The following is a 14,286-nucleotide window of genomic DNA, read 5'->3' as shown; positions in this document are numbered from 1 at the left end:
AAAGGACATGACATAACAGAGACCACCCAGATTCTCTGGTGTCCCGTCGGGTAATAAGAAATCCGTGCTCTCTAGCTGACACTCTAGTTCTTCAAAGGCAACATATTTGAGGCAATAAAGCTAGGCAGGAACCAAAATTTGTCCGCAGCACCCGAAGAGCTGTGATTTACAAAATGCCAGCTTCTTTGTAAAATGAGGCCTCGATGCTAAAGAGAAGGCATGTTGCTTAAGTTCTGCAGCTTTCTAATTACAGAGAGGAGTTTTAGACTGACCCCCCCAGAGGTTTTAATATCACTATCTTAATTTATAGCTCTTCTTTAATTGTAATAGGCAAATGAAAGTTTTAATTATAATCAAGCAGATCTTCATATGGAAAGAGAGCCCTGCTGACTCATCTTCAAGAGAACATGTGTTTTCAGGGATTTTCTTGGTTGGGGGGAAGGGGGAGCCACAAGAAATATTCATCCACGCTGATTCAAACAGTGCACATTTGCCTAAGGTCTCTCCAGATGAAGCCAGGGCTGAAAGGACAGCAATAGACTCACGCAGAATGAAGAAGCCTTGTCATATCTAGACTTTTGATTTTAGCTGCTTTATACACTGAGCAGCCTGCCATAAACCATTACAAGGAGAAGACGGGCCTTCACTACGTTAACAGTTGGTCTGTGCATTAACGACACATGAGGGGGATGAATTAGTAAAAACATATCTAGGTTGGATACTTTTTCTTTTTAGGGCCGCACCTGTGGCATATGGAGGTTCCCAGGTTTAGGGGTCAAATCCGAGCTGCAGCTGCCAGCCTACACCACCACCACAGCAACGCCAGATCCAACCCACATCTGTAACCTACACCACCACTTGCAGCAACGCCGGATCCTTAACCCACTGAGCGAGGCCAGGGATCGAACTGGCATCCTCACGGGTGCTAGCTGAGTTCTTAACGTCCTGAATCACAATGGGAACACCTAGGTGGAATACTTGGTCTCAGCTAAGAAAAGATGCTATCTTCGGTTGGTTTTGTGTACTTTCTTTCAATAAACTTAATACTGTTTATCACAACGAAGAAACTAACAATGCTGTGTTCCTATTAACTAAATAGGAGCCTTTATTCCAATTTCACCAGGTTTTACATTCCATCGCCTCTTATTGTTCCAGAATTCAACCCAGGCTTCCACACTGTGTTTAGTCACCAGGTCTCCTCTGTCTCCTCTGGGCTGTGACAGTTTTGTCATCTCTTCTTGTTTTTTTCATGACCTTGGCAGTTTTCGGTAGCATCAGCTAGAAATTTTACAGAATTGTCCCTCCGTTTGCGGTTTGTGTATTTTTCTCCTATACGGTTTTGGAAAGCGGCCAAGTTGCCTTCTCTTCGCCGCACACGGCCAGGTACCTAATATCCACATGACATCACTGGCATTATTTGGCTAAGGTGCTGTCTGCCCGGGCTCTCCTAACATTGCTGTGCTTCCCTTTGCTGTCCATACGCTCTTCTTTGGCGGCAGTCACCAAATCTAGCCTGGGGGGGATGGGGAGGAATTAATCTCACCCTCTTGATGGGAGAATATCTACATTCATCATTTGGAATTAGTCTCTAAGGAAGATGTGTCTTTTCTTCCCTAGGATGAAAAGCCCAAAGCATGGCAACCAGGTAAATTCGGAGCAAATGCCTTTTGTAACTCAACCGTTCCTTAGAGAGCCATTTGAACCAAGGCCAATTATTGCCGAACACTGAACGCTATGTTCTTCTAGAAAGAATTCACCTCGCCATCTAAATGAAATCAGACATTGCACTGCCTAAAATGAGAGATGCCACTGTAGGGCAATGAGGTCGGTGGCATCTCTGGAGCGCTGGGGTGCATGCTTGATCCCCGCCTGGCACAGTGGGTTAAGGATCCGGCTGGCTTAAGTCGTAACTGTGGCTAGGATCTTGTCAGGTTCCTTTCCACTGAGCCACAAAGGGAACTCCCGTGCCCGAGGCATATGGAAGCTCCTGGACAAGGGATGGATTGAACCTGAACCACAGCAACAACTTGAGCCACTGCAGTGACAACACTGAATCCTTAACCCGCTGCACCACAAGGGAATTCCTAGAGTCTCTTTTAAACCAGTATGTGCAGAGTTCACATCGTGGCTCAGTGGAAACGAATCCGACTAGCATCCATGAGGACGCAGGTTCGATCCCTGGCCTTGCTCCGTGGGTTAAGGATCCGGCGTTGCCGTGAGCTGTGGTGTAGGTTGCAGACGCGGCTCGGATCTGGTGTTGCTGTGGCTGTGGTGTAGGCTGGCAGCTCCAGCTCCAATTCGACCCCTAGCCTGGGAACCTCCACATGCCGCGGGTGTGGCCCTAAAAAAGACAAATAAATAAATAAATAAATACACCAGTACGTGCCACGGTCGGAGGAAATCCTGTCATCTGCTGAGGGAAAGACTAGTGTCTTAGCTGAATCACACCTGGTGAACCATCTGGCTGGAAAGAAAACAGATCAGTCTCTGGAAGGATGCCTGGCTTCCTCCCTTTAAAGCATCCCTACGTGGCCCAAGTTACAGGATCATAGGAGCCACCACACTGAACCTCTATGGTCAGCAGTGTGATAAGTATAAAGGCGGATTTTGTTAGGTTGGAAGACGCCTTTATCCTCTAAACATGGCAAATGGCAAAGCAGTTGACTGATTATTCCATCAGGACAAAGTAAGTAGTTAGAGAAACAAGTAAGGAGACAGACCAAGGCAGAGGATGCAGCGATAAGGTGCTGCCAATGGAGGATATTCACCCCTGAACACAATGGTTCGGTTAATGAAGATGAGAGCTGGACCTAGATGCCGAAGTCTAAGGAGTGCGGACCACGTGATGAGGTGTACCATTCCACATAGGTGAGCAAAATGCAGACTGTGAGAAACTTTACACATCAGATACTTCAGGGACTTCCACAGAAAAATTGGAAGGAAAAGGAAGCGCTGGAGAGGAACACTGGAGATGAAAAGACACAGGCTGAGAAAAATGACTCCGAGTAAATTCGTGTTCAGTAAGAGTATGGCACCTAGGGGTGTACCCCCAGATGCTAAAACCAAAGAAAATGAAAGCAAAGTATTGGGACAAAGGTAACGTATGGGTTAATCTGGGGGTGTTGAGGGTGGAATGGAGCCCACTGCCCACCAAGGGCTTCTGGGGTAGGTACCAAAGTTCTATTTCTTTTATTTATTTATTTATTTATTTATTTTTTTTGGTTTGTTTGTTTGGCCACACCTGCAGCATATGGAAGTTCCTGGGCCAGGGATCAAATCCGAGCCACAGATGCAACCTACACCACAGCTGCAGCAAGGCTAGATCCTTCACCCACTGCACCGCAACAGAAACTCCTACAAAGTTCTATGTCTCGACCTGAGTTTCCATCACTCGAGTTGGACGTTTGCCTTATAGTAACGCATTCAACTATACGTTTGTATTTCCTTGTGGTTGACTTTTTTCAATTTTACAATAGAAAGTTACAATGTCTCTAGTCACCCCTAGTTCAAACTTGGGAAACTGCACATACAAAATTCCCCCATTTCTGGCTTCTCTTGAAAAATCGGAAGATTTGGCAACACCGGATCCATGTTTCCTAGGATAATTGGCTGGAGCTGAGAAGAGGCTGCCTCCTCTCTCGAAAGAATTTGGTCTCTGCAGTTATTCATGGGACCTGCTGGGCACCCGAAGACACGAATTTGTGATGCCAGAGGTGGGATACACTAGCTCTTTCCTATACCTTTCAAGATATCTATACACTGTGCATAAATTCAATAGAAAACAAGGCAACTTACATTTCGGAAGCTCAGAATACACCAAGCGCCATGCTAAGCTCTCTTCAGTTTCTCCGCAGCCCAGGAGCCTCCAATCTGGTGAGGGAAACCGAAATTTAAGTCATTCCCCTACTCCAGTGTGCTGTGGACTCTAAGTCTTCAGAGAAAGTACCAGAAGAATGCAGTGGGGATTGCAGGAGGGTGCAATCAATCTGAGCAAGGATCTAGGGAGACTGCTTGGAGGACGTGAAGGGACCCCGGCCTTGGAAGACGGCTGGGATAAAGATGGGGCATGTAGTGCAGAAAGAACTTGACAGAGGAAAATTCGGAACCCAGGGACAGAGCTGGAAGTTTGTAGAGCGGTGTTTAAATTAGCTTCCCAGTGCTGGTGAGTGAGGGATGAAGTGAGTCACAAGATACAGGTTGACTTGAACAATCAGGACGCCATTGACCAAGTTGGGAGGAAAGCTTTTGCAGACAGGATGATTTTAAATAAAGATCACGTGAAAATGTCTAGCCAGATGGAGCCTGAAAGAGTCAGGAGGAGTCAGAGTCACCAGGTTAGACAATCTTCCTAGCGAAGGCCTTAGAGAAAGGAAGAGCGTAGATGAGGAATGCAGAGAGCTCCTTGCACAAACCAATATGTAAGGGATGGTAGACGCAGAGCCAGAGAAAAAGATGAATGAAGAGAAGCAAGAGAATTTAGGACACTGGGGAAATTCTGGAATAACCACCCCAAAAGTGTTACATGAATGAGAAATGAGATTTTCCAGGACGAGGGAGGACAGATCTTGCCTACTTGGATATTTGGATTAAAAAAGGGGAAAGGCCAGGGAGTTCCCTGGTGGCTCAGTGGGTTAAGTACCTGGTTAATGCTGTGGCATGGGTTCGATCCGCCATGGGCACGGCCAATAAATAAATAAGCATTCTTTAAAAAATTAAAAGGGAAAGGACATTTGGACATCCATGAGAGTTAGCCGTTTTTGTCCCCTAAGTAAGCAATGCCATTTGTTGTAATGCCAATTTTCTTTAAATTTAAAAATAGTAATGTTCACAGGTTTGCTGCATCTTTACATGCCCTAATTTTCTATTTTTGATTTATTTCAGTGGATTACCTTTTACTTTCTACATCAATAGAGTATTTCCACCATACAGATGGTACCTGTAACGTAACATCAAGAGCACAGATTGTAGTGAAATATAGCAAAATAATTAGGCAGTGATGAGTTATGGGTATTTATTACCTTTTTTTTTTTTTTTTTTTGTCTTTTTGCTATTTCTTTGGGCCGCTCCCGCGGCATATGGAGGTTCCCAGGCTAGGGGTCGAATCGGAGCTGTAGCCAATGGCCTACGCCAGAGCCACAGCAACGCAGGATCCGAGCCGTGTCTGCAACCTACACCACAGCTCACGGCAACGCCGGATCGTTAACCCACTGAGCAAGGGCAGGGACCGAACCCGCAACCTCATGGTTCCTAGTCGGATTCGTTAACCACTGCGCCACGATGGGAACTCCTTTTTTTTTTTTTTTTTTTTTTTTTTTGGCTGAGCCCACAGCACACAGAAGTTCCCAGGCCAGGGATCAAACCTGAGCAACAGCAGTAGTGGCGACAATCCTGGATCCTTAACCACTAGGCCTCCAGGGAACTCCTGCTTTTTAATATAACTTTTAACATAATTTATTTTCTTCTAAGTTCATATCATTTAATTTTTCATAGTGATTGTGTTTAAAAACCAGATCTCAAGTTTCTGGGTAGTGTAACAAGCGACTCTTGCCACTATTATCACTGTGAGAAAACATCTGGAATGGCTCACAAGAAACAGCAGCTACCTCTGGAAGATGAGTCGGAGGTTAAAGTTTAAAAATACCATATTAGGAGTTCCCGTCGTGGCGCAGTGGTTAACGAATCCGACTAGGAACCATGAGGTTGCGGGTTCGGTCCCTGCCCTTGCTCAGTGGGTTAACGATCCGGCGTTGCCGTGAGCTGTGGTGTAGGTCGCAGAGGTGGCTCGGATCCCGCGTTGCTGTGGCTCTGGCGTAGGCCGGTGGCTACAGCTCCGATTCAACCCCTAGCCTGGGAACCTCCATATGCCGCGGGAGCGGCCCAAAAAATAGCAACAACAACAACAAAAAGACAAAAGAAAATAATAATAAAAATAAAATAAATAAATAAATATACCATATTAAAGGGAACACTCCTGCACCGTTGGTGGGAATGTAAATGAGTACGACCACTATGGAGAAGACTATGGAAGCCCCTTAAAAAACCAAAAATAGAACCATCATATGATCCAGCCATCCAAACTCCTGGGCATCTATCTGGAGAAAACCGTAATTCAAAAAAATACAGGAGTTCCCATCATGGCTCAGCAGAAACAAATCTCAGTAGTATCCAGGAGGACGAAGGTTCGATCCCTGGCCTCACTCAGTGGGTTAAGGATCCGGCATTGCCATGAGCTGTGGTGTAGGTCACAGATGCAGCTCAGATCCCGCATGGCTGTGGCTGTGGCGTAGGCCGGCAGCTGTAGCTCTGATTCCACCCGTAGCCTGAGAACCTCCATATGCCGCAGGTGCGGCCCTGGAAAAAAAAAAAAAAAAAAAAAAAAAGATACGTGCACCCCAGTGTTCATTGCAGCACTGTTTACAGTAGCCAAGACATGGAAGCAACCTAAATGTCCACTGACAGATGAATGGATAAAGAAGATGTGGTCCATATAAACAATGCACATAAGTCAACGACAAATATACGGTATCACTTATATGTGGAATATAATTTTTTAAATGACACAAATGAACGTATTTACAAACAGAACCAAACCCACAGACTTCAAAACCAAACTTATGGTTACCAAAGGGGAAACGGGGGGAGGGATAAATTAGGAATTTGGGATTAACAGATACACACTACTCTGTATCACAGGGAACTCTATTCCATACTCTGTAGTAACCTATATGGGAAAAGAATCTGCAAAATAATGGATATACATATATTGAAATGTATAATTGAATCACTTTGCTGTATACCCAAAATGAACACACTGTAAACCAGCTATACTCCCATCTAAAATAAAATAAAAATTAAATTTAAAAAATGTAACAAAAAACCCATTAAATGCCAGTTGTGAAAGGAGAAGGGAGATAAAATATTTATTTCCTTTCACGTATATATATTAGAGGCTAAACAAGAAACTAGTAAAGACTGCAAGGGAAATCCATTCAAGGGAAAGATATTTCTCATATTGTTTTAACAGCTGAACCATAGAAATGTATTCCACGTTCAAAAAAAATTAATCGTTAAAAATACTTTGAGGAGTTCCCTGGTGGCCTAGCAGTTAAGGGTCTGGCATTTTCGCTGCCACGGCTTGGGTTTGATCCCTGGACAGGGAACTTTTGCATTACCTGGGCACGGCCAAAAAAAACCAAACTTTTAAAAGGTTAACTGCTATCGTCCATTCCCACTTCCACAAAAGGAGAAATTGTGTATTATTTATGATTCTATATTGAGGACTCTGCCTCTCTTGAGGCTGTGCTCCCACTGAAATGAGAGAACTTTTCCTGGTTTCCATGACAAATGTGTGGCCCAGGTGTGTGGAAAATGAATCTGGGAATGAGTCAGTGTCCAGGTATGCAGCTCCATCAGCACTGGCCTCAACCCTCAGATTGGCAGGCTGCCGTGGTTATAAGCAAACAGCAGTGAGTGAAGACATTATTTCCAGGTGGAAAGTGGAAGAGGGCCAGACATCCTTACAGCTCTACCTATTATTCCTCTCGCCTGGTGCTGCAAAGGTGTGTTTGCCCAGTCAACAGGTGGTGTTTGTTCAAGCCTTGCTGAAAGGCAGGTGCCCGAGTTTCAAAGCTGAAACCCTGAAACCCCTTCTTGGTTTTCAAAGAGCAGAAGCCTTCTGCCCATGGTGCAGGGGCAGAAGTGATGGTGCCCAAAGCGCCTCGCTCTGATTCCAGCTGTGCTCCGTTGTCCTTCAGATGTATTTCCTGACATCATGGAAATAATTGATTCAGGCAAGAATCAACAATAAATTCCCATGGTCCATCGGGAACCTGAACGGCATCTGCATTTCCCGTCCCTCAACAAATTTCTGCTGATGACCAGCAATTTCTCTGAGGATCACGGGAATGCAGTAAGATTTGGTGGCTGCTCAAAATGAAAGATCTGGAGTTCCTCTCATGGCTCAGCGGAAACAAGAATCTGACGAATATCCATGAGGACGTAGGTTCGATCCCTGGCCTCGCTCCGTGGGTTAAGGATCCCGAGTTGCTGTGAGCTGTGGTGTAGGTTGCAGATATGGCTAGGACCTGGCATTGCTGTGGCTGTGGTGTAGGCCGGCAGCTGTACCTCCAATTCGACCCCTAGCCTGGGAACCTCCACATGCCTCTGGTGTGGCCCTAAAGGGACCAAAACAAATAAGATCTAGTTTGAATGGAATGGGAGTGTGATTTACACCTTTGCATCTGTACGCTTGTGAAAAAGCATGGCCACGACATGCAAGAATGTCGATTGCAAACACACCTCCAGCGGACTCTGAAAGATGAGCTTGAGGTGGCGCAGGCCTCCGTATCTTTACCAGGCCTTTGAAAAGATTCCCCGTGACATCGAACTTCTACAATGCTCAGTCTGGTCAAGCAGAACAATTCCCCCAGGCCTACATCTTTTATTTTTATTTATTTTTTTTTATTATTTTAAATTTTTTTCTCTTTTTATTTTTATTTATTTTTACTTATTTTTATTTATTTTATTTTTTGCTTTTATTTTTGGTATTATGGGCATATAATTTTGCAAGTTTACACATCTAAGGCGGAACACTTAAAAATCAGTCACATGAGAGAAGTCCACGTTCTGGCTTGACATCATGGAAATAATTGATTCAGGCAAGAATCAATAATAAATGCCAAAACCATGTAGTGAAAGTTTGATGAACAACAGGAGACTTGAGTCGCAAAAGTATTTCCCCACAGGTTATTAATTACAAAGGAAAATGCTAGTTTCACGGGACAGAACGCTAGTGGCAAGCCCAGAAACAAGCATCCAAAGTCACCATCAGCGGGGGGACAACTGGACACCACGGGCCTCCTCTAGGAGGCACCCGGAGGGACATGGCATGCCTTACAGGTCGCTCCTACCAAAAAGGATCCGATTCCAGGAGTTCCCTGGCAGTCTAGGAGTTAGGACTCTGTGCTTTCACCCTGCGGCCCGGGTTCAATCCCTGCTCTGGGAACTGAGTTCCCACATCCAGCCGGTGCACACCGCAGCCAAAAAAAAGTAAAATAAAAGCCTCTGATTCGAAGCAGGAAAACACATCAGGCAAATCCAATAGAGAGCTTGTCTACAAACCAGCTGGCCTGTGTTCTTCCAAAAGATGGGTGTCGTCAAAGATCCTGCACAGCTGAAAGACTGCTTCAGATTAAAGAGACACCAACTACTTGCACCTCGTGATCCTGAACTGGATCCCGCTGAGGAGCAAGAAGACGGCTGTCGAAGACATTAATGGAGCCGCTGGCAAAATCTAAATATGGACTTTGGCTTGAGTGATACCGGCAATGCGCTGAAGTTCAATTTCCTGAATTCGATCTTGCTCCCGGGGTTCTGCAGGAGAGCGTCCTTATTGCAAAAGCAACCAGCTCGGGAGCGTCTCTAACATACGAGGCGCAGCTATTTCTTTCAAGCCTCTGAGCAAGCCCACAGGTGGCGACCATCCTCTCCCCCACTTTGCAGAGGAGAAAAGCGAAGCTCAGAGAAGTTGCGAAGAATATGTAAGGACGCACAGCTAACAGGGAGCCACCGGGAACAAGGGACAACCAGGAACTAGTGACAAGTTCAGTGGTGACAGCACGCAAAAGTCTATCATTTGTCTGTTAGCACGAGAGAGCCTGGACAAAGCAATGGAAAACAGAGGCTCTTGGAGTGGATTCAGGGCTGGGATGGACAGAGGGATTTGGGCAGGACCTGGGGAGGCAGGGCTTCTAGACCAATGGGATATGGAAGCTAGTATGTCTCGTGATGAACCATAATGCAAAAGAATATTTTGTGAAAAAAAAAAAAGTGTAAATCAATGTGAAGTGACTGATTAGGAGTGAAAGCTAGATTGAGAAAAGGCAGGAAAAGAGATCACGAGGACATTTGAGGTTGGGGAGTGGATATCTTGATAAATGTGACTCTGACTCACTGGGAAAACATCTTACATCACAGGCCAGTAAACACACACACACACAAGTGAACCAGAAGTTTGATTAAACACCTACCTTTACCACGCGGCGGAGTCTGGTCATGCCTGTTCTGTTTCTCTTTAGTGATTTGTTTTGGCTTGTTCGTCTCCTTTTTTTTTTTTTTTTTTTTTTTCCTCTTCGGTTTGCTCCATTTTTCACACTGGCAAGAATCAACTATACTGATTTTGGGAAACAGTAAGGGGACAAGGCCGCCTGCGGTTTGAAAACCAGGCTCTAGGGTGTGGCCCAAGCAAGGGAGGCCCTGCGGTGGGGGATGAAAAGGCCGGCAGCTCCCAGGTCTGGAGACCTGCCCTCGGGCCAGCTTTCTTCAACTAAGCCCGGGCTTCTCACAGCTTCCTTCACTCAGCCCTGTGACCCAAAGCCTTAAATGGCCTCTGCTCCTAATGAGGCCCTAGTTGGCAACACCTGTGGTACAAAGCATGGCCGCAGGGCCCCCCGCCCAGTTCACAACTGGTCTCGGTCAAGCCAAATGCCCATGAACTTCTAAACAGACATAGCTATCAACATATATAGGCATCAAGGAATTCCCGGTGTGGCTCAGCAGGTTAAGAACCCAGCATAACGTCCATGAGGTTGTGGGTTCCATCCCTGGCCTTGCTCAGTGGGTCAAGGATCTGGCTTTGGCGCAAGCTGCGGTGTAGTTTGCAGATGCGGCTCAGATCCCCTGTGGCTGTGGCTGTGGCTGTGGCGAAGGCCGGTAGCTACAGCTCCTATTCAACCCCTGCCCGGGGAACTTCTACATGCTGCAGGTGCAGCCCTAAAAAGAAAAAAAGAAAAAATTAATTAAAAAAAAAAACATGCGTAGGCATCAGCTTCCAGGAGAGGCGAGAGAAAACCCCTCAGAGCCGTTGCAAATGAATTCGGTCAAAAGCGTGCTGTTGCCTCCCTTGGGGCAAGTGGGTTTTAACCTCTGGGTTAGAGTCAATTGACCTCATCTCTTTCTAACCTGGGTGCGGCCCTAAAAAAAAAAAAAAAAAAAAAAAAGGCAGCCCTGATTGGATCAATGTTCAAAATATTAGTTGCCAACGTTCTTGGCATGTGTTGTTTTTCATGCATCTCTGTTATAACACGGGGCTTTCTTTTTTTTTTTTCCTTTTCCTTTTTTGGGGGCCGCACCCAAGGCACATGGAGGTTCCCAGGCTAGGGGTCCAATCGGAGCTGTAGCCGCCAGCCCAAGCCAGAGCCCCATCTGTGACCTACACCACAGCTCATGGCAGTGCCAGATCCTTAACCCACTGAGCGAGACCAGGGATCGAACCCGAGTCCTCGTGGTTCCTAGTCGGGTTCGTTAACCACTGAGCTATGATGGGAACTCCAACATGGGGCTTTTAAAGAAAAAGTCAGTAGAATCTTAGAGGGATACTTCGGGCATATCAGTACGGCTTCAAAAATTTATGTTGGGATATAAGAACTCATGGCACTCTTCTCTTCCCAGCTCAAGTGAAACAATCGTTTTTGAAATGGCAAGTTCAAGGTTATAGCGTGCAATCCTTTCTTCAGATAACCCAGTTTACATTCTCTTTATTTTGCTGCTTTCTTTTTAATTTTCAGGACTAGCTTCTCCCACTACTTCTATTAGTATATATGCTTGTTTTATATAAGTATATATATTTGTAAAATATATTTGTATTTTATAAACCTGGGAGATGGTATTTTTCAGTCGCCTTGGGGGCATTTCCAATTACTGTACCAGCACGATTGTTTTCTTCCTGTCATCACAGTAAATATACCACCAATCTGAAACCTCTGGTGTTCTGTCCTCCATTCCACTTTGTTCCCACTCACTCACAGTTCCAAAGGTTTTCCCATAAGAACCCTTCTATCATGGAGTAACTTTCAGATGAATATCAAAAAAAAAAAAAAAAATCCAAAATGCTGCAATTATCCTTTGTCCCCCTACAAACCCGCTTGTTCCGTAAAATGTCTCTGCCCACAGACCTGATCACCAATATATACCGCTTCAGCCATCGTGGTGTAACTAGAAGATCTACTGGGCACCATTCCTAGTCGGTTGGATGGTGGCTCCCTCCAGGGCTCTAGCCACATCGAATCCTCCGAACGTGTGCATGTTGACTGATTTGGAAATGGAGGTTTTGCAGATCTAAGGATCTTGAGATGAGACCACCCTGAATTACCTGGGTGGGCCCTAAATCCAATGACAAACGTCCTTAGAAGAGAAAGAAGACACAGAGAAATGAATGCATTGTGGTTAAACCAGCTTTTAACAGGCAAACCCTAGTATAATGGCACGGCAAACCTCAGGGAGCCCACTGAAAAAATGTCATTTTAACCATTTGAAATACATTAACCCTCTGTCCACACCAGTTTAAACACTGGTTGCAAATGAACATGAAAAGTATTTCCAGTATGAAGGATGTCAGCCTTGTTAGCATGTAGACTAAGAAATACCAAACAATCTGATTTTTACCTTCTTGCACTCAGTTAATGGAACACGTAATCTGCCGATGACAAGTATGAACAGCCTCTTCTTTGCTGTACCCTCCATAGAGTTTTGTTCTAAATAGGAAGCATCGTCACACTGTCTCATGTGAGATCAGTGATTTTACTTCTGATAGCTCCTGGTCGCCGAAGGGCAGTTTGCAAACTCCTTAGCCAGGCGGAAGGGCCCTTCACAATCTGTGTGTGGTGGATTTCCCAGCCTGAAATATCACCTGGAGAACATGGAGCTCGGTGAATGTTTGTTGGGTAAACGAACAGAGCTATGGCTCATGCTGTATATGCTGTTTGCTCACGTGGGCCTGGCTCTTCCGTCAGGCCCAGCTCTGAGTCAGCTTCCTAGCCTAGGAAAGCTAGGAAAGAGCTGGGTATACAGGAGGTGCTCAATAAATGTTTGTTGAATAAAGAATGATTTTTTGGTCCACACTCCGTGGAAGCCATGACTTTAGGTTGCAATCACTAGATGACACTCAATGTACATATACATCAATAAATTACATGCACAATAATACTATGTATATATAGTATATATATTTAAGCATATGAAATACCTTTGTTTCTAGATTGGGAAAACACTATCACAAAAGTCTCTGTGTAGCCAGAGGGTATCAGCCACTTACAGAGCTCAGTGTGGTCACGGGGAAAGGCAGAACTTCCTGCGGTTTGATAATAATGGCTCAGAAATAGCTGCAACTGCTCTGAATAGATCATGAACATAACTTGTCCCTGTCTGTTGAGCCTCAAGGCTGTTGCATCCTACTCAACAGACAAGACCCAGCCGTCTGTTGGCCAGGAGGTAGACTTACAGATATCCTCAGGTGGTCGCCATTTTGCTATGTTCTCTGAGGGATTTCAAGATTTGAATGACTGGTTTTGCCCCCATCAATCTTAGTCGAATTGGAGAAAGAAGGCTGACAAAAGAAGGGTAAGGATTTAGCAATAAGAAGTGATCCTCTGGACAGACATAGAAAACCAACTTATGGTCACCAAAGGGGAAGCATGGGGGGAGGGATAAATTGGGAGTTTGGGATTAGCATACACACACTATCCTATATAGAACAGATAAACAAGGACCTACTGTCTAGCACAGGGATGCATACTCACTATTTTGTGATAAGCTAGAAGGGAAAAGAATCTGGAAAAGAACATGTATAGATAGAGATATAAATATAGACACATATAAACGAATCACTTCACTGTACACCTGACATTGACACAACATTGTAAATCAGGTATACTTCAATAAAAAATAAAAGGGAAAAAAAAAAAAAGGACAGGCTTCTCTGGAAATTCGGCATCGAAATCAAAAAATCCTAGAATGAGATAGACTTTCAAATAATAGCCTTTCAGTCCATTCCTGAATCTGGAGCATGCCTCAAAAAGGATTTTCGGAAGATAACAGGCAAGAGTTATTATTTATTATGTCCAATCTTCCCATGCTGAGGACATATTTGATTGTGATACAAAGAAGCAGGTCCTTTCCATCAAATGTCACTCACCATTGAGCTTGAGCTTTCGAAGGGATTTGAGCGCAATCATGAAAGAGACATTTGGAAAAAAGTCTCCACCAAAGCAAAGAATATAAAGTCCTTAGGTTCAGCATTCAGCCTAAAAAATGGAAAAAGAATAACTCCTTAGCACGTTCCACCCAGATTTAGATGAAAAGAGCATCTTTATTCAAAGGGAAACACACAAGGGCAGGGACGACATTTTAGATAAATAGTCATAAGACTCTCTCTGTGGCAAGTAAAATACCTGGCACGTACCGGGCAGTCAATAAACATCCGCGGCGAGAACAAATGACCCAGAGCTCTAG

The 14,286-nt window shown here is 44.8% G+C and overlaps 1 long non-coding RNA gene across 2 annotated transcripts in view; it reads right to left on the bottom strand.

Annotated features, from left to right (window-relative positions):
- Positions 1-10,605, bottom strand: part of LOC106506896 — a 65,407-nt gene extending 54,802 nt beyond the window's left edge. Inside the window, exons 1-3 of one of the 2 annotated variants that reach the window (XR_002340657.1) lie at positions 10,029-10,605; positions 3,796-3,870; positions 877-1,513 (exon numbers count right to left, since the gene is read on the bottom strand). This is a non-coding gene — a long non-coding RNA (uncharacterized LOC106506896). Of the gene's footprint in view, positions 1-876; positions 1,514-3,795; positions 3,871-10,028 lie in introns of those variants that run through there. The other variant, XR_001302544.2, reaches the window with a different exon arrangement.

The sequence above is a fragment of the Sus scrofa genome, chromosome X (assembly GCF_000003025.6).
Source record: "Sus scrofa isolate TJ Tabasco breed Duroc chromosome X, Sscrofa11.1, whole genome shotgun sequence".
NCBI lineage: Eukaryota > Metazoa > Chordata > Mammalia > Artiodactyla > Suidae > Sus > Sus scrofa.
This window is presented reverse-complemented; position numbering and strand designations above follow the sequence as displayed.